At 37.8% G+C, this 27,259-nt stretch overlaps 1 long non-coding RNA gene across 1 annotated transcript in view; it reads right to left on the reverse strand.

Moving 5' to 3' along the window:
- LOC116588294 overlaps positions 1 to 24,991 on the reverse strand; it is a 56,005-nt gene extending 31,014 nt beyond the window's left edge. The window contains exons 1-2 of the long non-coding RNA XR_004284878.1: positions 24,917 to 24,991; positions 23,857 to 23,913 (exon numbers count right to left, since the gene is read on the reverse strand). This is a non-coding gene — a long non-coding RNA (uncharacterized LOC116588294). The remainder of the gene's footprint in view (positions 1 to 23,856; positions 23,914 to 24,916) is intronic.
- Positions 24,992 to 27,259: the final 2,268 nt, after the last annotated feature.

The following is a 27,259-nucleotide window of genomic DNA, read 5'->3' on the forward strand; positions in this document are numbered from 1 at the left end:
AGTAACTAACACCACTTTTCTCTGAAGAATTATCTGAAAACATATTTGAGAGGCAGGGACACATTTTATCAAGTATTTGAGATTGCAATAGTAGATAACTGATATTACTCAAAGATCTGGTGAGATAGGTTTATTTTTGAACATGTCCTGAGTAATAGTAAATTGTGCCATTTTTCTTGTTATTTTCACTAACAGACTTCTTGATTAATCTGATATTGCTGTCAGAAAGAGAGTTCACTTTCTCTTAGGAATGAAAACTTAATGGGCATCTTATTGACTGCCTTATATGACTTTTCTCTAGCTAATATACACTCAACATGCTTTTAGCTTCTTCTTCTAAAGTAAGTGAAAGAATGTAAAATAGTTCTCAGCACATTATTTTGTGCTCTGAATGTATAGTGGGTGTTCCTCTTGACAAAGGGAACATTCTTTGAAATAACATGAAGAACAACATGACCATTCATTCTAAACAAAAGGTCTAAAAGTCCTACTACTCTTCCTTATTTTCTCCTCCTTTCTCCTCTCCCTCTCCTTTCATCTCTTTTCTGTGCTTCAGCAACTATATTTTGAGGGCTGACTCTGAATTGGCACTGTACCCTGCCTATATGGGGCTTACACTTCACTGGGAGAGATCATTGCTAAGCAAGTAATTATTAAAGTTAATTTTTGAGAAATTCTAGCTCTTCTTATTACCAATTGGCTTTCTCTCCTTAATGATCTGAGGCCCCTCATTCTGTGACCTTTGCATGTACCTGTCTAACAAATCCCTGAGCTGTTTCATGGAGGAAGTCACAAAACACATTGATTGAACCTCCTACAATTCACAAAGTCCTTTGTCATCACCTATGGCCCTCAGGGTTAATAACTCTGTATTATAAATCTTAAATGTATTTCCAAGATAGTGCTTCTTAATCATTCCTACTCTTCTTAATCATCAAACCTCAACTCTATAATTTCTCATTCCCTTCTTTCATGGGAAGTCAAGGCCAACATAATTATATAATTCTTCATCTCAGGATTTCTCTGTATCTAGCTCAAGATTTATGTTCCAAAGATCTGTTGATTTTTTTTTTAACATAAAAATATCTCCTTTCTTTGTTTAGAATAAATATCACTTTTCCTTTCTGAGGACTTGCTCTATCTCATGTTTTCTGATCTTCTTTGGATATTTATTTATTTATTTGGGAAAACAAAAAAACATAGAACCTTGTATTGTGTTTTTTTGCTCAAATTCAGTTAGCCCACATACAGTACATTATTAGCTTCAGATGTAGTGCCCCAAAATTCATCAGCTGGGTATCACTCCCAGTGCTCATCACATCGCATGCCCTCCTTTATGCTCCTCAACCAATTACCCCATCCCCCCACCCACCTCCCCTCCAGTAACCCTCAGCTTGTTTTCTTTCTTTCTTTCTTTCTTTTTTTTTGGTCTCAGGAAAAAAGCACTTTTTTTTTTTTCAAGACAGAGAGGTTTTTTTTTTTTTTTTTTCATTGCAAGCATAGTATCAACATAGTATTCTCTTATTTTCCATATTCAATGAAGTGAATTCTATGAATAATTCAATAGAGTGAATTCTAATTTATTTTATTTCTTTTTGTTGTAATTTAAAAAAAAAAAATTCTTTTCTTTTTAAATTTCTTTTCAGTGTTCCAGAATTCATTGTTTACGCACCACACCCAGTGCTCCATTTACTATAGTACCAAGAACCATAAGATATCTGGGAATAAACCTAACCAAAGAGGTAAAGGATCGGTACTCAGATCTGTACTCAGATCTGTGAACTACAGAACACTCATGAAAGAAACTAAAGAAGACACAAAAAGATGGAAGGTCAGTCCATGCTCCATAGATCAGAAGAATAAACATTGTTAAAATGTCTGTACTTCCTAGAGCAATCTATACTTTCAATGCCATCCCAATCAAAATTCCACCGGCATTTTTCAAAGAGCTGGAACAAACAATCCTAAAATTTGTATGGAACCAGAAGAGACCCTGAATTGTTAAGGAAATGTTGAAAAAGAAAAACTAACCTGGGGGCATCACATTGCCTCATTTCAAACTATATCAGAAAGCTATGATCATCAAGACAGCATAGTATTGGCACAAAAACAGACACATAGATCAAGGGAACAGAATAGAGAGCCCAGATATGGACCCTCAAATCTATGGCAACTAACTTTTGAGAAGGCAGGAAAACTAATCAATTAATGGAAAAAAGACAGTCTTTTCCACAAATGGTGCTGGGAAAAATGGACAGCTATATACAGAAGAATGAAACTCGACCATTTGCTTACATCATACATGAAGATAAACTCAAGGGGAGACAAGATGGTGGGGAAGTAGGAGGAGGCGCCTGTTCAACCTGCACCCTAAGGTGACCTGATTACCTTCCAAAGATCTCCAATCACCCATGAAATCAGCCTGAGATCAGAATTATACACGTCTGTATCTCTACTGGAGCAGAAGACGCCAGTGGGCAGGTAAAGTGGAGTGGGAAAGTCAGACTTATATCGGAAGATAAACAAAAGGGGGTGGGAGCCACCAGAGGCGACCTGTTGGAAAGTAATATCCCAATACGAGAGTGCCCTGCGCCTGGGGACCAGCATTAACTTGGGAATCTGGTAGAAAGCACTCAAAAAGAGCAAAGGATCACAGGGGGAGGGAGGGAATTGCAGGAATCGGAGTGTTAGGGTCGGGGCTTAAGTACCCAGACCCAGGACAGCCACCCCTGGCGCAGAGCCAGAGAGAGTGCGGCAGAGAAACCAGGTCTCGGTCCCTGAACCACCAGCGCGCCTGAAAGTGTGTGGCCCCCGGCTCCCATGAGGGGCTGGGAGCCTCGCCAGCCAACAGAAGCACAGCCTTTTTGCAGTCCCCACACGAGTGCCCTGCTGTGCCATCAGAGTCCGAGTAGTGCCCCACGCCCTCCCCTGAGAGAGGTGCACACAAACGCCAGCCAGGTGCTCTTGGACCAGAAAGACCAGGCACTCCCAGCCCAGGCCAGCGGGAAAATCTCAGTGTGTGATCGAGGCTTGGAACTTCTCTGGCGGTCGGGAGCTGCCCAGACAGCCACCGCTGCCGTGGTTTTGGGTACAAGCAAAAAATCCTGAGTCCCCAGGGACCGCTACTGGGAACCTGCTCTGCCAGCAACCAAGGGGGGATTTATATGGGCTCTGCAGCTGGACAGAAGCTCTTCTCTGAAAGGGAGGTCAGGGTGCAGTTTGCTTTCCTCTAAACCTACAAAAACCATCAAAAGTGGTCAAGGCGCGAGAGAAAAACAAAAGTGAACAAATATAAAAACCTCCAGAGAACAAAAGCCTGAAAAAACCAGTTTCCTCAGAGCCCACCCCCTTGAGGGGGGCGGGAGGACTTAGCTGAGAGAACTTCAGGGACTGAAAACCCACGTGCCAGGTCCCTCCCCCAGAAAACCAACCGGGAAAGGGAAAAAAAAAAAAAAAAAAAAAAGAGAGACGACAAGAGAACAACCACCACTATTTCACAGGACAATTTTTATTATTAATTCAATCCCACTATTCTGGCTCATTTTTTTTATATAGGTAATTTTTTATTATTATATAGATAACTTTTTAACCTATTTACCGTCACAGTGAGATGTCTAGTACATCAAATTCCATAATAACCTTCTAACCTGAACTTTTTGATACATACACCTGTGTTTTCCTTTTGCATTTCTATTTTTTAAATTTCTTTTTTTTAAATTTTAGTTTAGTTTAGTTTATTCCTTTTTTTAATTTTTATTTTCTAATATTCAAATAACTTCAAGGTAATCCCCTTTCCCCAATCAATGCCACCCCTATAGGTATGAGTCCTTTAACAAAGATATCAAGATACATCCAGGAAGAATCAAACAACCTTCCTCACCCACACTGAGAATTTACAACCACTCTCCCATCTTTTTCTTCCACCAGTATTTCTGTGTTTTTGTGTTTGTCCTGATAGTATATAAATCTTACACTCAGGGTTCTTTTTGATGAGGTTCTTCCTTTATTTGCATATATATATGCAAATATATATATTATTATTTTTTCTCTTGTCATATACTTTTAACAGTCTTTTTGATTGTCTGTGTCTGTTTGTATACTTCATAAATCTTACCTTGGGGCCCATTTGGGCTAAACCTTCTCTTTTATCTCACCTTTCTTTCCTGTCTCTCTCCCTCTCTCTTTTTTTTCTTTTCCTTTTCTTTTTCCTCTCATTTGGGTAGGGAACCCTGATTGCTCAGAAGCATTCCAGGGTGCACCTTGACTGCACCATAGTCGATACACCCAGCTACACCCGTTCAGCCATCTCTCACCAAAATGACAGGAGGAGGAATGCCCAACAGAAGAAAAATACAGAGGATGGACCTTCTGCAACAGAGCTAATGGATATCAACATAGACAATATGTCGGAAAGAGAATTCAGGCTAACAATTATCCAAGCAATAGCTAGGTTGGAGAAAGCCAGGGGTGACCAAATGGAATTGACTAGGGCAGAACTAAAAACGACCAGAGATCATGTTTTCAATATTAGGGAAGAGCTGAAAGCTACCAGGGATGAGCTTCACAATGCTCTCAATGAGTTTCAATCTAATCTAAATTCTCTCAAGGCTAGAGTAACTGAGACAGAAGATAGAATTAGTGATCTGGAGGACAAACAGATAGAGAGAAAGGATCAGGAGGAAGCATGGAACAAACAGCTTAGAAGCCACGAAAACAGAATCAGGGAAATAAATGATGCCATGAAACGTTCCAACGTCAAAATTATTGGAATCCCTGAAGGGGAGGAGAAAGAAAGAAGTCTAGAAGATATAGAGGAGCAAGTTCTTCATGAAAATTTTCCAAATCTCGTGAATGGAACCAGCGTTTATGTACTAGAGGCTGAAAGGTTTCCCCCCAAGATTACAGATTCTCAAAAGTCCTCGAGACACCTAATAGTAAGAATGAAGAATTATAATTGTAGGCAGAACCTCTTGAAAGCAGCTAGGACAAAGAAGCTCCTTACGTACAGAGGAAAGCCCATCAGAATAATGTCAGACCTGTCCACAGAGACCTGGCAAGCCAGAAAGGGCTGGCAAGATATATTCAGGGTACTGAATGAGAAGAACATGCAGCCAAGAATACTTTATTCAGCAAGACTGACATTCAAAATGGATGGAGAGATAAAGAGTTTCCAGGACCGGCAAGGCTTCAAAGACTATGCAACCACCAAGCCGATACTGCAGGAAATATTAAGGGGGCTTCTTTAAAGGAGGAAAAGCCCAAGAATAGCATTGAACAGAAATATAGAGACAATCTACAGAAAGAAAGACTTCAAAGGTAACACGATGTCAATAAAAACGTATCTACCAATAATCACCCTCAATGTGAATGGCCTAAATGCGCCCCTAAAATGGCACAGGGTTGCAGACTGGATAAAACGACAGGACCCATCCATATGTTGTCTACAAGAGACCCATTTTGAACCTAAAGATACACCCAGTCTGAAAGTGAAGGGATGGAGAAGCATCTTTCATGCCAATAGGCCTCAAAAAAAGGCTGGGGTAGTGATTCTCATATCAGACAAATTAGTTTTAAACTAAAGACTGTAGTCAGAGATCCAGAAGGACATTACATCATTCTTAAAGGGACTATCCACCAAGATGATCTAACAATTGTAAATATCTATGCCCCCAATATTAGAGCAGCCAATTACATAAGAAAACTGTTAATCAAGATAAAGAGTCATATTGATATGAATACACTAATGGTTGGAGATCTTAACACGCCTCTCTCAGAAATAGACAGATCATCGAAGCAGAAAATCAATAAAGAAACAAGAGCATTGAATGACACATTGGACCAGATGGACCTCATAGATATATACAGAATATTCCACCCTAAAATAACAGAATACTCATTCTTCTCAAGTGCACATGGAACTTTCTCCAGAATAGACCACATACTGGGTCACAAATCAGGACTCAAAAGACTGAGATTATTCCCTGCACATTCTCAGATCACAATGCTTTGAAACTGGAGCTCAATCACAAGGAAAAGTTCTGAAGGAACTCAAACACCTGGAAGCTAAAGACCACCTTGCTTAAGAATGCTTGGATCAACCAGGAGATCAAGGAAGAACTGAAACAATTCATGGAAACCAATGGCAATGAAGACACTTCGATCCAAAACCTATGGGATACAGCAAAGGTAGCCCTAAGGGGGAAATACATAGCCATCCAAGCCTCCCTCAAAAAAATTGAAAAATCCAGAATACACCAGCTGTCTCTACACCTTAAAGAACTGGAGAATCAACAACAAATCAAACCAAGTCCACACATACGAAGGGAAATAATCAAGATTAGAGCTGAGATCGATGAGGTAGAAACCAGAGATACAGTAGAACGTATCAATTAAACTAGAAGCTGATTTTTTGAAGAATCAATAAGATTGATAAAGCATTGGCGACACTAATCCAAAAGAAAAGAGAGAAAGCTCAAATACATAAAATTTGGAATGAAAAGGGAGAGATCACAACGAACACCAAGGAAGTAGAAACAATCATCAGAAGTTATTATCAACAGTTATATGTCAATAAGCTAAGCAACCTAGATGAAATGGATGCATTCCTGGAAAACTATAAACTCCCAGAATTGAATCAGGAAGAAATTGACAACCTGAGTAGACCAATATCTAGTAACGAGATTGAAGCAGTGATCAAAAACCTCCCAAAAAACAAGAGCCCAGGACCTGACGGATTCCCTGGAGAATTCTACCAAACTTTCAAAGAAGAAATAACACCTATTCTCCTGAAGCTGTTTCAAAAAATTGAAGCAGAAGGAAAACTTCCAGACTCTTTCTATGAAGCCAGCATTACCCTGATCCCCAAACCAGGCAAAGACCCTACCAAAAAGGAGAATTTCAGACCAATATCACTGATAAATATGGATGCTAAGATTCTCAACAAGATCCTAGCAAGCAGGATCCAAGAGCACATTAAAAAGATTATCCACCATGGTCCTCTCAATAGATGCAGAAAAAGCATTTGACAAAATCCAGCATCCGTTCCTGATGAAAACGCTTCAAAGTATAGGGATAGAGGGAACATTCCTGAACTTCATCAAATCTATCTATGAAAGACCCACAGCAAATATCCTCAATGGGAAAAAGCTCGCAGCCTCCCCGCTGAGATCAGGAACACGACAAGGATGCCCACTCTCACCACTCTTGTTCAACATAGTATTAGAAGTCCTAGCAACAGCAATCAGACAACAAAGGGAAATAAAAGGTATCCAAATTGGTAATGAAGAAGTCAAACTCTCTCTCTTTGCAGATGACATGATTCTTTATATGGAAAACCCAAAAGACTCCACCCCCAAACTAATAGAACTCACACAGCAATTCAGCAACGTGGCAGGATACAAAGTCAATTGTACAGAAATCAGTGGCTTTCTTATACACTAACAATGAAAATACAGAAAGGGAAATTAGAGAATCAATTCCATTTACTATAGCACCAAGAACCATAAGATACCTGGGAATAAACCTAACCAAAGAGGTAAAGGATCTGTACTCGAGGAACTACAGAACACTCATGAAAGAAATTGAAGAAGACACAAAAAGATGGAAGACCATTCCATGCTCTTGGATCGGAAGAATAAACATTGTTAAAATGTCTATACTGCCTAGAGCAATCTATACTTGTAATGCTATTCCGATCAAAATTCCACCAGTATTCTTCAAAGAGCTGGAGCAAATAATCCTAAAATTTGTATGGAATAAGAAGAGACCCTGAATCGCTAAGGAAATGTTGAAAAACAAAAATAAAACGGGAGGCATCACATTACCTGATTTCAAGCTTTACTACAAAGCTGTGATCACCAAGACAACATGGTACTGGCATAAAAACAGACACATAGACCAGTGGAACAGAGCAGAGAGCCCAGATATGGACCCTCAACTCTATGGGCAAATAATCTTCGACAAAACAGGAAAAAATATACAGTGGAAAAAAGACAGTCTCTTCAATAAATGGTGCTGGGAAAACTGGACAGCTATATGTAGAAGAATGAAACTCAACCATTCTCTTACACCGTACACAAAGATAAACTCAAAATGGATAAAAGACCTCAATGTGAGACAGGAATCCATCAGAATCGTAGAGGAGAACATAGGCAGTCATCTCTTCGATATCAGCGACAGCAACTTCTTTCAAGATATGTCTCCAAAGGCAAAGGAAACAAAAGCGAAAATAAACTTTTGGGACTTCATCAAAATCGAATACTTCTGCACAGCAAAGGAAACAGTCAACAAACAAAGAGGCAACCCACGGAATGGGAGAAGATATTTGCAAATGACAGAACAGACAAAAGGTTGATATCCAGGATCTATAATGAACTCCTCAAACTCAACACACACAACAGACAATCATATCAGAAAATGGGCAGAAGATATGGACAGACACTTCTCCAATAAAGACGTACAAATGGCTATCAGACACATGAAAAAATGTTCATCATCACTAGCCATCAGGGAGATTCAATTTAAAACTACATTGAGATATCATCTTACACCAGTTAGAATGGCCAAAATTAGCAAGACAGGAAACAACATGTGTTGGAGGGGATGTGGAGAAAGGGGAACCCTCTTCCACTGTTGGTGGGAATGCAAGTTGGTGCAGCCTCTTTGGAGAACAGTGTGGAGATTCCTCAAGAAATTAAAAATAGAACTTCCCTATGACCATGCAATTGCACTCCTGGGTATTTACCCCACAGATACAGATGTAGTGAAAAGAAGGGCCATCTGTACCCCAATGTTTATAGCAGCAATGGCCATGGTCACCAAACTGTGGAAAGAACCAAGATGCCCTTCAACGGATGAATGGATAAGGAAGATGTGGTCCATATACACTGTGGAGTATTATGCCTCCATCAGAAAGGACGAATACCCAACTTTTGTAGCAACATAAACGGGACTGGAAGAGATTATGCTGAGTGAAATAAGTCAAGCAGAGAGAGTCAATTATCATATGGTTTCACTTATTTGTGGAGCATTAACAAAAAGCGTGGAGGACATGGGGTGTTAGAGAGAAAGGGGTTGGGGTAAATTGGAAGGGGAGGTGAATCATGAGAGACTATGGACTCTGAAAAACAATCCGAGGGGTTTGAAGTGGCGGGGGTGTGGGAGGTTGGGGTACCAGGTGGTGGGTATTATAGAGGGCAAGGATTGCATGGAGCACTGGGTGTGGTGAAAAAATAATGATACTATTATGCTGAAAATAAATAAATGAAAAAAAAAGCTAAAAATAAATAAAGAAATCTCTTAAAAAAAAGAAATTTTTCTTAAATACATATCAACAAGGAAAAGCTGTAAAAATACAAAGAAGATAAACTCAAAATGGATGAAATACCTCAGTGTGAGATAGGAGTTCATCAGAATCCTAGAGGAGAACATAGGCAGTAACCTCTTCAACATCGGCAACAGCAACTTCTTTCAAGATATGTCTCCAAAGGCAAAGGAAACAAAAGTGAAAATGAACTTTTGGGACTTCATCAAGAACATTTATTTGTTTTGTAAGTCATCTTTTCTCTCACCCTATCCCTACCTATATCTGTTTTTTATCAATTGTCTTTTGTCCACAACCTATACAAGGTTTCCAATATCCTTTATACTTAAAAAACAAAAGGCAAAAGCAAACAATAATAACACCGACCACCACCAACACAAACCCCTACTAATGTCTTGTGCTAATTATTAGTTTATCTTACTATTTCCTTTCTGAGTATTTCAGTCTGCATTGTTTGCTTCTCATTCCTTACCATTCACTTTTTACCCTCCTCCCTGACTTCGTAATTAGCAATATTTTCTTTTGAAGGTGATATTGAATGGCTACTACCTATTACTTCATTCACTTACTGAAGAAACAATTACTTGGATGCTCTTTTGTGTCAGGCATTATGGTAGGTGTGCAGTAAGACCCTAAACCATGCCTTTGGGGGAACATCTGCACTGAAGTATAAATTAGAACAGATGTGGTATGTATAAAATATGGTCATTCCCAAATACCATAGCTTTTTTATTCATTTCCACAGAAACAGATGGCTTTCAATACTTTGTTCTTGAAACACTGCTTTATAGAGTCCATGGCATTGTACTATCTAGGTTTGTTCTTACCTTCAGGGGGCACTCCTTCTCTGCCTCTTTCATTGGGTGTTGAACCCATCATTAGTTTTGCCTGTAATATTATACACACAGCCCATTATGTCTGTTAAGTAATCCTTTTGATACATTGACAACTATGGCTTTGTTAACTACAGCAGGAAGGTGAAGGCTGGGAAGACTTGGGACCTTGACATATACATTCTCACTGAACACCAGACTCAGAGGGATAGATCTAGCAGTAAATCATGGTAAAATATATAGTCAGGTAGGGTAGCATTGTATACACAGAGAGGGCAGATACTCAGTCATTGCATAGCATCAAGACACATTACACATGTAGGACATGAAGATCTTGAAAATTAAGATACTTGTTAGTTCTCCAGAGCTATCTTAGTTGCCTCTTCTTTACCTTGCCTCCATCTTCTCTACATTTTCTCCAGATATGTCTTGGTGAATTATGTCTTTTTAAACACCTTTGGTAACTCCTACCATTTGAAAGTCCCATTGATTTGGTTTTAAGCCTCTTTTCTCCACTTCATTCCACTTAGATACTATGTTTTAACCAAACTTTTGTACTTGATAGCTCACGAATACATTCCGTGGTGTTTTCCTCTTTGTCTTTGATTTTCTAGTGTTTCTTTTCCCTATAAATATACATCCCACCTTTTTATCTCTACACCTATTTTAACCTTTAAAAAAAAATCCAGGTAGCTGTTCCTCTAATATACTCTTGATCTTATCATCCAAGAAGGATTGCATCATTCTTCAAATTCCCAATGATAATGTTTAATTTTTTGACATTTGCAACAATAAAAAATACAGTAAGATATTTGTGTATTCATTTCTCTTATTAGGCATGAATTTCCTGAAGAAGACATGTCATAAAAATCTTTGTATATTTATTCAATTCCCAAGATATTGCTTTGCACATTGAACATACTCAATAAATGTGTATTAAATAATCCCTTAAAGTATTTTTCTTCAAAGGAAAGTTGTTATTATTTTATTCTTTGATTCATATAAATTCATCCTCCTACTTGGAAATAAATTAACTAAATTCTATGTTTTGAACCTATATTAAGCATATGATCCAGTGAATGACAAACTTCACTGAGAAATATTAAACTGAGAATGTTATTCTATCTTTTCAATCAAATATAAATTTCCCATTAAAATGGAAAAAATCATGCTTTTAGAATTTTGAGTAGGATGGCATTTTTAAAAAAGCTTCTGACTGCACAAGTATAGATCAATTCAAGGAAATTCTCTGAATCTGAACCCACACCCTTTTCATTTAGTGTCAACTGGGGCATTTTCATTTACTTTAAGTTTTTCTTTCACAAGTCCTATGATCTCTAAAAACTAGTTTTAGGGGAGAGGGTTCACCAAGATCAAGGCTGTTGAGATGAACTACAGAGCAGAGGGCAGTCTGTGCAGGTGGTGGCACATCCATAGTCTTAGAGGAAGAATAACTCAGTAATGGGGACCTAGGTGAGTACTAGTTATAGCCAAAGAAGGACAAGTTGAAGATCAACAGCAAACCACAAAAGTTAGATTTATTGATTCAGGGATATCCAGCTGACTACCAAGGTTGACTTTTCATTAGTAGACAGTACAAATATGAGGGCTGGAGATGCAGTGGAAAACCATGTTAAATAGTTCTTGGTTAAATATTCACTAAAAATTAGTGTCTGTCATGATTTCATCTGTAATTGGCTGGCATTAAACAGAAATAAAGATCATTTTGAAGTCATTTCAAGTACTTGCACAGTCTCCAGTTTAAAGTGAATGAAAACATCCTTTGCTATTTTGTCCATATTAACAACCGCGATTTGACTGAACTCTGTACTCTACAATTAACTTTTAGGGATCACAAGAGTCCTAAATGCCATTTACTTTCCAAAGTTTGGGTCCTTATGTTTTCCTTAATATATATTCTCTGCTCTTTCTGGAGCAGCATCAACTCTGTCAGGGTGGTCCTTTTCATAGCTCTGGACTACTTTCCTTCTTTTTTGTCTTATGTGGGAAACTTCAATGTTTTCCTCATTCAACTTCAGCAACTCTTTGGGAAACCTACAATATATAATACCAACTGGTTTCACCCACTATAAATTCATATCCTTCTGTTTTCATTTTGCTCAAATTTACTGTTCTTCTAATCAAAAATCCAAACAAGCTGTTTCAAAATTTCAGTTCTGTAGACTTACAACCTAGGGAACCTACTATTTCATAAATAAAAAAGATAATCTATTGCAAATTCACAAACATTATTCATTATTATTTTCACTTACTAAACTGTATTAGGTATTTCTTTTTCAAGTCAACTCTATCTTCTACTTATAGTCATTTAAAGCTCACTCTTTCCTAAAAAAAAAATCAGGCAAGGAGGTGTATTTCCTTTTAATTTTTAATCTGTACTGAAGTTCTGTTCTTTTACATATATACATAACACACCCACACACTTCTCTGACATCTCCAGTCCTATTAAACTTCACTCTCACCTTCCTATCATCATGATGACTATAGCTTCTAAGCCAAAAAGCTGGACATGACTGACAAACAGTGTGTCATTTCCAGAGCAGGAGTAAATTTTAAGTATAAAACAGAGGAATTTCTAGTCCTTTTTAAAGTTGTATCTATAGCCATTCAGGACATCTTAAATTTAGCTTAGTCTGAAAAACCTCATATGTTAAGTAATCACATTTATAGTCCTTTGTTTTGCTATAATACATAATTTAGCCCTTGATTATATTGTTTTATAAACTATTATGTAAAAATATGGTTTTTGGGAGCAAAGCAGACGTCATACTTTATACTCATTTCATTAAATTTTTTTCTAGACAACTAGATGCTTATTGCCAGTCTTGGGTATGTATCCACTATCAAAAAACCACATAAAAACAGTGTATTAACTGTAACCTAAAGTCCTGTTTGCAAAGCATTTATACAGTAAATGACTCTTTTCTCAAATGTGTTATCCTTTTAACTTCCAGCATCTATATTAGCTTTCTATTGGTTCTATAATAAATTACTACAAACTTACAGGCTTAAAACAATAAAATTTTTTATCTTGCACTTCTGTGCATCAGATGTACCACAGGAATCTCACAAATCTAAACTCAAGGATTTGAAAGGGATGCATTATTTTCTGGAGGTTTCAGGGGAGAAACTTCTTACTTGCCTTCCCCAGCTTCTAGGGGATCCCTATCTTCCTTGGCTTGTGGCCTCCTCTCGAAGCCAACAATGTTGCTGATCTTTCTTCTCTCTGATTATTGTTAAGTCACATCCCCTTCTTGCTGACCATAGCCACAAGTTTCTCCACCTTTAAGAACTCATGTGATTAGACTGGGCTCACTTGGATAGTCCAAGATAATCAAAGTCCAGCCACTTGAATTAATTAGCTGCAAGTTATTCACATCTGAAAAGTTGTTATCTAACAAGATTTTTGTTATCTAATGTAACATATTCACATTTGATTTCACCATTTTTCTGCCTACCACAGCATCCTTACATCTATAAAACTCTTAGCAATTTCATTAGAATCCATAGTGCTCTTTTAAGGTCAACTATTCTTTGATAAAGAACATCCATTGGAAAAAAAGACAGTTTCTTCAACAAATGGTGTTGGGAAAACTGAACAGCAACATCCAAAAGAAAGAAACTGGTCTACCTTCTCACATCACACAGAAAAATAAATTCAAAATGGATGTAAGACCTAAATGCAAGACAGTAAACCATCAAAATCTTAGAGGAGAACACAGACAGCAATCTCTTTGACCTTGGTTTCCAGGAATGCATCGATTTTGTCTAGGTTGCTTAACTTATTAGCATATAACTGTTGATAATAATTTCTGATGATTGTTTCTATTTCCTCAGTGTTAGTTATGATCTCTCCCTTTTCATTCATAATTTTATTAATTTGGGTCCTCTCTCTTTTCTTTTGGATTTGTTTGACCAGTCATTTACTGATTTTATTGATTCTTTAAAAAAACCAGCTTCTAGTTTCATTGATGTGTTCTACTGTATCTCTAGTTTCTATCTCATTGATCTCTGCTCTAATCTTGATTATTTCCCTTCTTGTGTGTGGGGTTGGCTTAATTTGTTGTTGATTCTCCAGTTCTTTAAGGTGTAAAGAGAGCTGGTGAATTCTGGATTTTTCAGTTTTTTTGAGTGAGGTTTGGATGGCTGTATTTCCCCCTTTGGACCACCTTTGCTGTATCCCATAGGTTTTGGACTGATGTGTCTTCATTCTCATATATACAGTTAACAGCTACATGAAAAGATGCTCAACATCACTTATTATCAGGGAAATACAAATGAAAACAATGATGAAATCTCACCTCACACCTGTTAGAATGGCTAAAATCAACAACACAGGAAAGAACAAGTTTGGCAAGGATGTAGAGAAAGGGGAACACTCTTATACTATTGGTGGGAATGCCAATTGGTGCAACCACTCTGGAAAACAGTATGAGATTCCTTGACAAGTTAAAAATAGAACTACCTTGTGATGCAGCATTTGCACTACTATGTATTTACCCAAAGGATACAAAAATACTGATTTGAAGGGATATATGCATCCCAGTGTTTATAGTAGCATTATCAGTAGCAGCCAAATCATGGAAAGAGCCCAGTGAATGAAGAATGGATAAAGAAGATGGGGTGTACACACACACACACACACACACACACACACACACACAGAGGGATATTACTCAGTTATCCAAAAAGAATATCTTGACATTTTTAATGACATTTTAATGATGTGGATGGAGCTAGAGTGTCTTATGCCAAGAAAAATAAGTCCGAGAAAAGACAAATACCATATGATTCCATTCATATGTAAAATTTAAGAAACAAAACAGATGAACATAGAGGAAGGAATTAAAAGGAATTTAAAAAAAAAAGAGAGGGAGGAAAACCATAAGAGACTCTTAACTATAGAGAACAAATTGAGGGTTGCTGGAAGGGAGATGGGTGGAGGATGGGCTAAGTGGGTGATGGGTATTAAGGAAGGCACTTGTTGTGATGAACACTGGATATTATATGTAAGTGATGAATCACTACATATTCTACTCCTGAAACCTGTATTACACTCTGTATTAAATAAAAATCTGAAACTAAAACAAAGAAAAAGAATCCATAGTGAACCTAATAGCTTCTCTTTTCACCACTACATTTCTCAGTGGTATTCTCTACCTCACAAATTTTTGCATATCTAAACATCAATAATAATCTGTTTAAGAAGTATGTTATCTGCAACACCCAGTGCTCCATGCAATCTGTGCCCTCCTTAATACCCACCACCAAGCTCACCTATCCCCCTAAAAAAAATATTGAATCTTCAAGTTGGAAATTATTTTAAAAATTAAGTCTTAAGTTTATTTATTTATCTTAAAAAATTAGTGGAGTACAAATTGACAGTTTAAGTATCTAATTTAGTTCTCACATTTTTTAAAAATTATGTTATGTTAGTCACCATACAGTACGTCATTAGTTTTTGATATAGTGCTCCAAGAGTCATTGTTTGTGTATAACACCCAGTGCTCCATGCAATCCATGCCCTCCTTAATAGCCACCACCAGGGCAACTCATCCCTCATTCCCCTCCCCTCTAAAACTCTCATTTGTTTCTCAGAGTCCATAGTTTCATGGTTCATCTTCCCCTCCTATTCCCCCCCTTCATTTTTCCCTTCCTTCTCCTAATGTCCTCCATGCTATTCTTTATGTTCCTATTTGACCTTCTCCATGCTATAAAAATGTATAAATTCAAACACATTCAGGTAGGCACGTTATTTAGTCCCCTGTCAATCCCCACCATCTTCTGTCTGATACTCAACTTATTTCATTTGTGCTGACTAATTGCTGCCTTGTTTCCAAGGATATTTGAGTTTGTGATATCTAATCTAGTCAATGTACTAATCAATAAAGTTATTATATAAACAATATGTTAAGGTTTGTCAACATAATTTTTGTCTGAGTATTTCCAGTTATAGAAGTATTATTATGTTATAAAACAGATTATTCCACTTATGGTTTGTCTCCCTCCCAATCCCATCTTGTTTCATTTAATCTTCTCCTACCCACTTAAGCCCCCATGTTGCATCACCACTTTCTCATATCAGGGAGATCATATGATAGTTGTCTTTCTCCACTTACTCCATTTATGATCAACTATTTGCAGATTATTTTTCTACATTTTCATCCTGATTCTATCTGCATTATACAGAATAAGTCTAATTTTCTGTTTTTCATGGGCCTGCTGAATAATTATAGTGATCAAATCTTTTAATTCCTCTTTTTTCCATTATAAATATTCCCTATTCAGTTAACGTTTTTTTCATGTGATACAGTTTCCACACATTTCAAGTTTTTCAATATCCATCATATAATGTGGTGACAAGAAATAGTAATAATGCTGCAGATGTTGTCTGTATATATATATGTATATACATATATATATATACACACACACACACACACCATATATATATATCATACTTATATTGACACAATTAACATCAGCTTCACTCTTTGACAGCTTATAATATATTTCTGGTATGTATCGTACCTGCATTTAACTAAAACTTCAAGGTCTCTTTTGTTCAAGATCTTTTGCTACATAAATGTCTGATACTCTAGTTCCCCTCAAGTCTATAGGTTCATTCATCAGGCAGGAAAAATTTATTGAGTATTGGCTACATTAATGACACCATGCTTAGTGCTAAGGGTAGAAAGAAGAATATAATACAATGGAGGAGCTCATAGTCTCATGAAGGAGAGAGAGAGAGAAAGAGAGAGAGAGAAATGGACATATATTTTTGTTCCAGAGTGAGAAATGCAGCAAGAGAGTTATTTATAAGGGAGGCTTCTACCCAGCTGGGAAGAGCAAGTAGTTATCAGTGTGTGTTAACAACTTTTAAGTAGAGATATCATCATCAGATATTTAGGTTTGGAGCTTATGAGAGAGGTCTCGGCGAAAGTAAAAGATTAGGAGTATAGTAGATGTGTGATTTGGCATCCACTTAATCATTGTTTCTTATTTTGCTCTGGGGGTGTGAACATTTCCCCTTTGGGCACTGGGCACATCCAGGTTTAGACTGCCAATCACCATGTTTTATTCTTGTCTTCCCTACCCATGTAACCTGGGTTAGCGCATGTCCCAACCAGACCAATATGATGCTCATTCTCTAGAATTTCAGTCTTGACCCCATTGCTGAAACAACTCATTCAAGTTACTGGGCCCTGAGAAGACTGCCCCTTACTTCTTACAACCCTAGTGCTGCAATCTATCCAGGTTTTTCTTCTTAAACTAAATTCTCCAGCTTTCCTTCCAATTATGCAAATTACTTCATAACCTTACCACAAATTTCTTTCCACTTTAAGTTGTCAAAGTGTTTCTATTGGCTTGCAACCACACAATTCAATTACACAACTTACATATACAGGGTTGTATCAGCTTGATTTAGTAGTTAATGCTTTAATAAAAGTGGATAGGGGGACGCCTGGGTGGCTCAGTTGGTTAAGCAGCTGCCTTCGGCTCAGGTCATGATCCCAGCGTCCTGGGATCGAGTCCCACATCGGGCTCCTTGCTCCGCGGGGAGCCTGCTTCTCCCTCTGCCTCTGCCTGCCATTCTGTCTGCCTGTGCTCGCTCTCTCCCCCTCTCTCTCTCTCTGATTAAAAAAAAAAAAAAAAAAAAAAAAAAAAACTTTAAAAAAAAAAGTGGATAGGAAAAGACTACAAATTCTGGAATCAGTTTCTCGGATTTAAAAACTAGCTCTGTCACTAATTACCTTAGAAAATATATGTTAAACACTTAGCAAAGTGTCTGGTACATACAAAGTGCTAAATAAATGTTGGAAGGGAGAGGGGTTAAATGCTGCAAGAGCTAGTGTGGATATCAGTATGGAAAGATCAGAGTAGGGATAGAAAAGGAAAGAGTGAAGTTATATAGTCAGAGGGAGGGGTCATTCTAGTTAAGAGTTCGGACAAAGGCTATAGAGAGATCAAATAAGAAAAGGGCTAAAATGACAATATTCGGCAACCAAAAAACTGAACAATACAATTCAAAAATGGGTAAAGGACTTGAATAGACATTTCTTGAAAGAAGATACAAATGGCCAATAAGCACAAGAAGGGATGTTCTACATCTCTCGTCATTAGGGAAATGCAAATCAAAACAGCAGTAAGATAACACTTCATACATATTAGGATGGCTATTATCCAAAGAAATAACAAAAGACCCCCACAAAAAACTCCCCAAAATAATAAACATTGGCAAGGATGTGGAGAAATTGGAGAAATTGGAAGTTGTATGCATTGGTGGTCAAAACCAAAATAGTGCAGCTGCTGTCGAAAACAATTTGGTAGTTCCCAAAAAGTTAAACATAGAATTATTATCTTACAATCCAGCAGTTACACTTCTGCATATGTACACAAAACAACTGAAAGCAGAACAGATACTTGTATACCAATGTCCATAACTATAATTCACAAAAGCCAAAAGGTGGAAACAACTCAAATGTTTATCAACTGATGGGTCAATAAACAAAATGTGGCATGGAATAATCTAGCCTTGAAAAGGAATGATATTCTGGTAATGTGCTACAACATGGGTCTACTTTGAAAACATGCAAAATGAAGTAAGCCAGGCACGAGAGGACAAGTACTGTATGATTCTACTTACACGAGGTTATCTAGAATAAGAAAATTCCTAATGACAAAAGGTAGAAGAAGAAGGGGCTGTGAGTAGAGGAGAATGGGAGTTATTGTATAATGTATTTAGAATTTCTGTTTGTGATGATGAAAACTTCTGGAAATGGATAGTGGTGATGCTTTGTATGATACTGTGAATATACTTAATGCCATAGAATTATACACTTAAACATGACTAAAATGAGAAATTTTATGTTACATATATTTGCCGTAATTAACAATAGGCATAAAAATGATTATTGCACATTAAGATATTATAGGTGATCTTTTCTAGTAATTTTCAGAATTAAGGGCAAGAATCACCAGTTTACAGTGTTTTATGAGGAAAATGGGAAGCAAGGAATTAGAGTCACCAAGAATAGCCTCCTCCATAGGATTTGGGTTCTGAAGAAAAAGATATGTAGGATGACCGCTATAGGCATAATACAGAGTCAAGACAGGGTTTATCGAAGACATGTTGACATATTTGAACATATTTATGTGCTGAAGAGAAGCCAACAAAGAGAGAGAGGTTGATTATATAGCAGAAAGGGGGTTGATAGTACCTGGCCCTGAAGATGTAAAATGGAGGGAAGGAAGTAAGGTTTAGTGGAGACAATGTAAATTTGTGGATTGGGTTAAAGTTTGAGGAATTTTACATGACAAATATCCATTTCTTCTGTGAAGTACCAGGTGAGGCTGCTAATGAGAGTGAGGCATGTGAAGCAAAGGAGAGAGCTCCAGGTTTGGAATAGCTGCTGAGAGTTGGAGTCATAGGAAGTACAGGAACAGGAAGATTATTGGGTTCACTTTGTGTAGGGTTTTGGGGGCAGGGACAATCGGACATGTAGATGAGGAAACTGATATCCAGATTTGATGGGAGAATAGTTTAGGTGATTGGGGTCCACGCTGGTTAAAGAAAGAAATCAAGTGAGGAGAAAAACAGACTAACCATAGGTAGTTTTTACTTAACTAGGCCAGTAGAATTCTGTTTCTCCTCATGAAACTGATGTGGAAAGATCATTGGTTTTAGAAACCAGAAATCCTTGGTTCTAGATTCAGTTCTGCCACTAACCAGGTATATCACATTGAACAAATCATTTCATATCACTGGACCTCAGTTTCCTTGATGGTGAAATGGGACTGGGGTCAGATTATATCTGACTCTCTTTCTAGTTCTAATATTCTGGGACCATAGGTCAGACAACTTGCCTGATTAGTAATTTTCACCAGCCTCTGGAGTGAGAAACCCTTTTATATAGACTTTTTCTTAACGTTGGAATAGATGTTTCTTTTCCAAGAACTTGGCCCGTTATAGACTGTCAGGGGACAATGTAATCCATATGTCAGCCAATAATAAGAGAACAGCAGAGTTCAAGTGTCCAAGCCATTTACCTCACTTCCGCTCATTAGTGTTGGCATTCTTATTGTATGAGTCATCTCAGGAAAGTTTAGCTGCTTTCATTAGGGCAAGCCCTGAACCCTGTCCCCCCCCCCCTTTTTTTTTGGTCTCACTGCTTGGTCTGCCTTCTAGCATATAATTGAACAAATCAGAAGATTTTTATCAAGGGCTCCATGAAGGTCCCTGATTCATGCTAGGACATTGGGAATTCAGAATAGTTATGTCATAGTTGTTTCACCCTGTGAAATTTATATTCTGGTTGGGGAGCTAAACCCAAGCCCATGAAATCTTAATGAATAATATAAGACAATGTATAATTAAATGCCAACATACAAATTAAAAATATCCTGGTGTTTCAGCAATAACAGGTCTTCATTGATCTTTAGGGAAAAATGGGATATAAACGAGGTCTTAAACACTGGGTAAAATTTGGTGAGAAGTCTCTCTTAACCACAAATGGTAGAATCAGGTTTGGTAGTAGGAAGGACCTTGCTGTGGTCTTGTCAGTCATTTTCTGCCTCTCTCTCACCTGCAGTTTGTTGATAATTCCCTTTTTCAGTTCTCTGTATCCAATTTCTTCTCATCTATCTATAGCTCTTGATACTTTATACAGATATCTTGAATAAGAATAAGCTGAAGCCCTTCTTTAGGTTTGGGGATGAGGTTGTGGAGTCAGCTGCTCAGATGGCCAAGCCACCTGCATAGTACACCTGTTATATGTTGATAAGCATGCCTTCCAAAATAGCACTTCCTTTGCCCACGCCTTTCTAATGTTATATATAAAATAGCATACAGGAACAAGGTAAAATTGTATCTGTACAAAAGGGACAGGAATGCTTTCTTTTCAATGGCAATGTGGAGCAGGGTGTGAGGTGGGATTACATTTCTTGTAAGAGGCAAAATTTTCACTGCAAAGTAGCTTGCAGATGAATCCAAGACTACAGAGGACATGAGGCATAACACTTAGTTTAAGCACTAACTGAAAGTTCTCAGAATTGATTAGCTTAACTCTATGTTTTGACCTTGGGAGCTGTAAGGCTCCGAAGCTTGGTGTGTGGAGATGATCGTCCCTTGAACTTTTATGTCCTCATTGAAATTTAATTCCCTTAAAATGTACCATGTTTCAGATGGAGAGTGAATTTGCCTGCACAGAACTCTTTAGGATGCTGTGGCAGAACAGAAAAGAATTTGAGACAGTTCCCACTTTTATGAAATTGATGGAGACTAACAGTACACAAATGGAGAACTCATATAATAAAACTTATGAAGTCTATAAACCAGAACAATATAATAATAATAATAATAATAATAATAGCAAATACATGTTGAGCACTTACTATGTGTCAGGAACTATCTTAAGTTTACAAAAGCTAGGGGGTAGGGTGTGGGTTTAATAGAGGAACATGAATTTGTGAGACTGGGATCTTTACAGTGTTACACTCTAATATTCTTTCCACTTCTTAACTGCCCTTCAGATCTGTTCAACCCTTCATGTGCAAAAATAAATTTCATTCTTTCAGATAAAACTTCCTCAACATATAGAAGTACATTTCCAATATAGATGCTACTAGCTGAACAGTTAAATTTAAATAAATTAAAATCAAATAAATTAAAAAATTTAATTTCTCACTTGCCTAGACATGTTTCATTTATTTATTAGTCATGTGTAGCTAGTAGCTATCATATTGGACTGTGTAAATACAGGACATTTCACAGATACAGAATATGATATTGGATAGTCTTAGCTATAGTATAGGTAACCATAACACATAGCTTCCTTATAAAAATCAATGTACCTAAATAACATGTACATCCTCTGTCTTCTCTTCTGGATTATATACCCTATGGAGTACAGACTTTGGATCCTCCTAAATGTGGTAAATTCATTATTCAGCACACATCTACCATGTCTGATGTCCGATGCACATACTGCTGACCATTCACCAATGCATAGGAATACATTAATAACTGCCTGGATGGATCATAAAATGTCTCCCAGAAGATACAACATTTGGATTGAATTTTGAAAATGAATATGAGCTTGCCCGACTGAAAAGGGGACAGGAAAAGGGAATAACTTGATAAGCCTAAAGGAAATACAGTGGATTAGGAAATTGGAAATATAGTTGTGGAACCCACGAGAGATATGAGAGCTGCAGATACAAACTGAAGAGTAGAATGGTCAGCTTTTAGATTTGGTGGAAGCAATGGGTACCACATGAGAGAACTTATGTATAAGAAAAGATAGGGACAAATTTAATATACTGGAGAATACTAAGTTTTATAGTAACCAAACAGCAGAAAAAAAAACAGTGAAGCCAGTTGAGATGGAGCAATCACAGAGGCAAAGGAAAAGGAAATTTTAAGAAGTAAGAAGTGGTCAGTAGAAGTCATGGAAGATTCAGTGCTGGTCATTAGCATGAGGGGTATGCTAATAACAAATCCTATTCTTTTCACATTCTGTAGCACAGTTAACACTGATGCTAAATCAATAAAGTCTAGTCATGATAAACATTTTCAGCACCAGTAGATCTCCCTTCCTATTTTCTCTTGGTCAGAAACTATTTTCCTATTCTACCCTGTCAAAAGGAAAAGCTTTACGACTCACTGTCAGAAAGATGTATGTGACGGATATTAACTTCACATTGAGTTTCTCCCAGGGGCATAAGGATCATTACTTTGCAGGGACAGGTGTCTAAAGCTGAACGTACCTTGTCACTCCTTAAAAGAGAGAAGAAAAAAACAAAAAAACAAAACAAAACAAAACAAAAACAAACAAACAAACAAAATACAAGGGCTAGATGCTAAAGGGAGGCTGATTATGGTTCTAATGTTGGACTCTCAATTTCTGGAACATAGGATGTTTTATCATCTCTGGGCAATGCCTGACATATAGAGGAGACGTTTAATATCTGTCACACTGGTAAACAGAATGATTCAAATAATTAACTGGACTTTCCTGTGAGTTAATGAATTGTCTGTCACTGAAAATATTTGAACAAAAGTTACATATCTCCTAAAAGAGTGCAGTGGGTAGACTCCATGCACTGGAGAAGATTGAAATAGAGGACTTGGATGCCCTCCTATTCCACTATGCTCTGGTCAGATACAGTGAGACTTGTGTTGAACAGAAACATGAACTTCAAACACTTTAAAGTGCAAAGGCATAGGAAAAAGGAAATGATAAGAAAATGATGAGTTTTCTGAAGATCTGGCATTCATATTCTTCCACTTGTCATCCAGGCATTCTATACATAGAAACTCACCATAACAGAATTGAGTGTAAGAAAATAATCCACAGAACATGCTTAGTCTCTTGACTGGCCCCTCCCCCCATAGCTGCATCATTTGGCTGAGTGCACCCTGTCACTGTGTCCTAAGCAACAGCAAGTTGGCTGGGTGAAGACATATCCCAGATTTCCAATATAGCTCAGAAGAAACAATGGTGGGGTTGATTCATAAATGGGAACCTGTGTCCTGAGTATTAATTTTGAAAAATAAACACCTGAGAAAAATCTAATGGTTTTGCTGTTGCATTTCACCAGAATTGAAATTTGCTATAAGCAATCTGGAAGTGTGATGATGTTAGAAGTGAAATAATTCTTGAGATGCACAGGACTTACCTGTCAGAGTGCTGACAACTCTGGAATTCTATCTTCAGTGCCGTTTCCAAATTGTTACTTAAAGAGAAGAAAGACAAGAGTTCAAAATGAGTCTTATCCTTGACTCCAGAATACATATCCAGAATATTTATTGGCATAGTAAAAAAAAGTTCCATTGGCATACTAGTTATTGTAGACAATAGATAAGAGTTGAAAGCATGAGTTATGACAGTTGCCAACATAGGTTTGACTGGAGCTCAGCTTTATGATTTTTGGCAAGTTGCTTGCCCCCTCCCCAAAATTCAATTTCTTCATCTGTAAAATGGGAATACTAATACATATCTCAGGGTTGCTGCTAACAGCAAAATTAGCTATTAATTTTATACAAGGGAATAAATTCATAACTTGATTCTTGAAAAAAGGATATTCCAGAGCACTCAACATAGTAATTTTCATGAGAGTTGAAGGTTAAACATACAGAAAACAGGTAAATATATTTTGCCATGCTTACAGGGGGGACTGAGAAATCCCCAACCAAATCAAAGAGTTTTCCAACGGAATAAGATTTATTCCAGATTTGCTCCCCACTCCTGGTGTCTGTTGAGATGACTGGGAAAGCTGATAGCAAGCAAGTGCTACTCCTCTGGGATTGATGAGTCAGAGGCAGAGAGTAAAGAGCAATATGCTAAGCCTCTGTGACCCTGAGTCCTCCGTCCTCCCCGGTTCTGACTGACTCTTGCCCAGTTTTGCATTATTTCACCATGGAGACAAATATTCTCTGGAGAGAAGTAGGATTTGCTGGGCTTGTTTATTGCTGCAATAATATCTGACAGGTGTTACACAGCTGCCTTCTTTCCAGCTGCCCCCTTGTCTCCTTGAACTTTGCATAAGCCTAGTTAGTTACCCCAAACCCCATTCCCACGGTGGATAGGACATTTGCCTCACACCTTGGTCCTTGGTTGGCAAGGACCAAGCTGTGACAATACTGCCACTTCCCCAGTGTGACACTATTGTGTAGTGTTCATAAACTGAGCTTTGTCATCAGACAACCACAGTTTCCATCTTAGCTCTTGGTACCCACCTACTTCTCTTACCCTCAGCTTCTGCTCCTAAAACCAGGGTAATAGCATCTCATGTCTGTAGAAATCAGAGAACACGGTGGCCTTGAAATAAGCATTTGTTAGCTTTTAAGATTATTATTGTTATTATTAAAAATGTTTGCTTTGCAACAACCCACTCTGGATTCCTGGTAAAAGTATGAACTCTGAAAGTAACTTGCTTAGGCTCTTGGCTATGTTCATATTTATGTATGTGCCTCTTCCTATAGGCAAAATTCCTGGCCAAACTATTGATTGAAAGACTCTGTATCCTCTTTTACTGTATTCATCAATGCTCATGAATCTAGGGGCTAACTAGGTAGTTCTGGACACTGCTTAATCACTTGGTTCACTAATGCATCTTCCATATATTGTTGGATTGGTTAGGAATAGAATGTTTTAGCAAGATCTCACTCATGTGGTCAGCTGATATAGTTCAGGTGATGTGGTAGAAGACTGCGCTATGTGTTTTTTTCTCATCCAGCAGGCCAACCCAGTCTTATCCTTCTGCTGGTAGGCCAATTCCAAGAGGAAGAGGTAAAGCAAAGGTTTCTCATGGCCTATGCTTAGAACTAGCATGCCATCACTTCTATGCCATTTTATGAGCCAAAGCAAGTCACAAAGTCAGCCCAGATTCAAGAGATGAAAAAATAGATATCACCTAATAAAAAGGAAAATGTACAAAGGCGTATCGCAAAGGGCACAGATGACAAGAAGATGTGAACATTTGGAGTCATCAGTCTAGCACATCCTCATGCTAAATTAGTCCTTAGTCCTAGACACCTGCATCCTTGTCTCAGTAACTCTACATAAAGCTGAATTATTAATCTACTCTATTCCATCCAAGGGCTAAAATTTTTGGCTTTTTACAGTATGTTAGCTGTCATTGTCCTGGCTCCAGTGGAAAAGAAGATATACATAGTATTTTGAACAGCTGAGAGTGACTGATCTTTCCTTCATTTCTGCTGCTTCTTTTCTCACACTCTCCTACCCCTTACTGAGTATTCTTTGACCTTGGTAATCTACTCTGAAGAGCCTAATGCAACTGTAGAAAGTGGTAGGGTAAAAAGATGGGAGTTAAACCCCAACTTCTTGTGCTCGCTTCGGCAGCACATATACTAAAACCCCAACTTCTAAAAGTTCTCTGTTCTCTGTTTGTTCTTGGAATCACCTCATACTTAAAATAATGCACAGTTGCCACTCGATATTAAGTTTTGAGAGATAGTTTCTTTTTTCCTTTCTATATCTGTTGCCAATATTTATTTCTCACCATGGGGTGATTGTTGGAATTCTTTTTCCATACTGAGTATATTTTTATTCTTTCTAGATCCACCATAGCCAGCATCTCAGGGCTCACTTCCCAGAGGGCAATTCTGTAATGGTCTGTGGATGTCACTTATGTGTCTGAAAGCATAAAACATAGTCAGGAGGAGGGGAATGGAGAACAAAGCACCAAAGGAAACGTGTGACTGTCAGTCATGGGGAGTGATGTTCAGGGAACAGTAAAAGAAAGACAAAAACACACAAAGCCCTACCCTGGAAGGGTTGAGTCCACCAAGTCTGAGTCTCAGGGAATTAAGGTTATAAAGTGACATGAAAAGCCAGAAGCACGATTCCTACACCCACAGATTTTATAATCTGGTTACAAAGATGGGTCCTCATGAAATAACAGACAATGGCATAAGAAAAGAGATCATTAAGTGTACAATTTAGAGGAATGCAGTATAAAGAACAAAAAATTGTAAGGATGGCCTAAAGTGGCTAAGGAAGGCTGACAGACTCTGGTGAACTGAAAATACGTTATTTTCTGAGATGATTCAGAATGCTTGGGTCTCAAACAGAGGGCAAAGGAATCAAGGAGACTTCATGTTCTTCCTTATTATTATTATTATTTTTTTTTAATTTGCTGATTCAGAGACTAATTGAGCTTCATCCAGAAAGAAATGCTTTCTTGCCATTCAATGTTTGAAAATGTTGAAAGCCCTTCTTCCACAAATCTTTCCCTCGGCCCTTGACTAGACTGGCAATACTCCAAACCTTATTGTATGGAAAATTGACTGTCTGTTTATGTCTTTGTGACACACCCTGAAATAGGGGAAACTTAAGGCTTCTTGGAGGGAGACAGTTCATTTTCATAGCCAGCACAGACCCATCACCTCTGCTTCAAAGCTTTCATTTTACATCTGAATCAAAGGTTGGCCTAACCATGAAACATGGCCCTTCCCTTCCTTTTTTTTTTCCCCCTGTCAAAGTGAAAAATGGCTGGGTGGGAGCTCCAATTATGTGGAACATGTTGGCACTGTTTTTATGCCCAAGAAAATTGGTGT

The sequence above is a fragment of the Mustela erminea genome, chromosome 4 (genome assembly GCF_009829155.1).
Source record: "Mustela erminea isolate mMusErm1 chromosome 4, mMusErm1.Pri, whole genome shotgun sequence".
Lineage (NCBI taxonomy): Eukaryota > Metazoa > Chordata > Mammalia > Carnivora > Mustelidae > Mustela > Mustela erminea.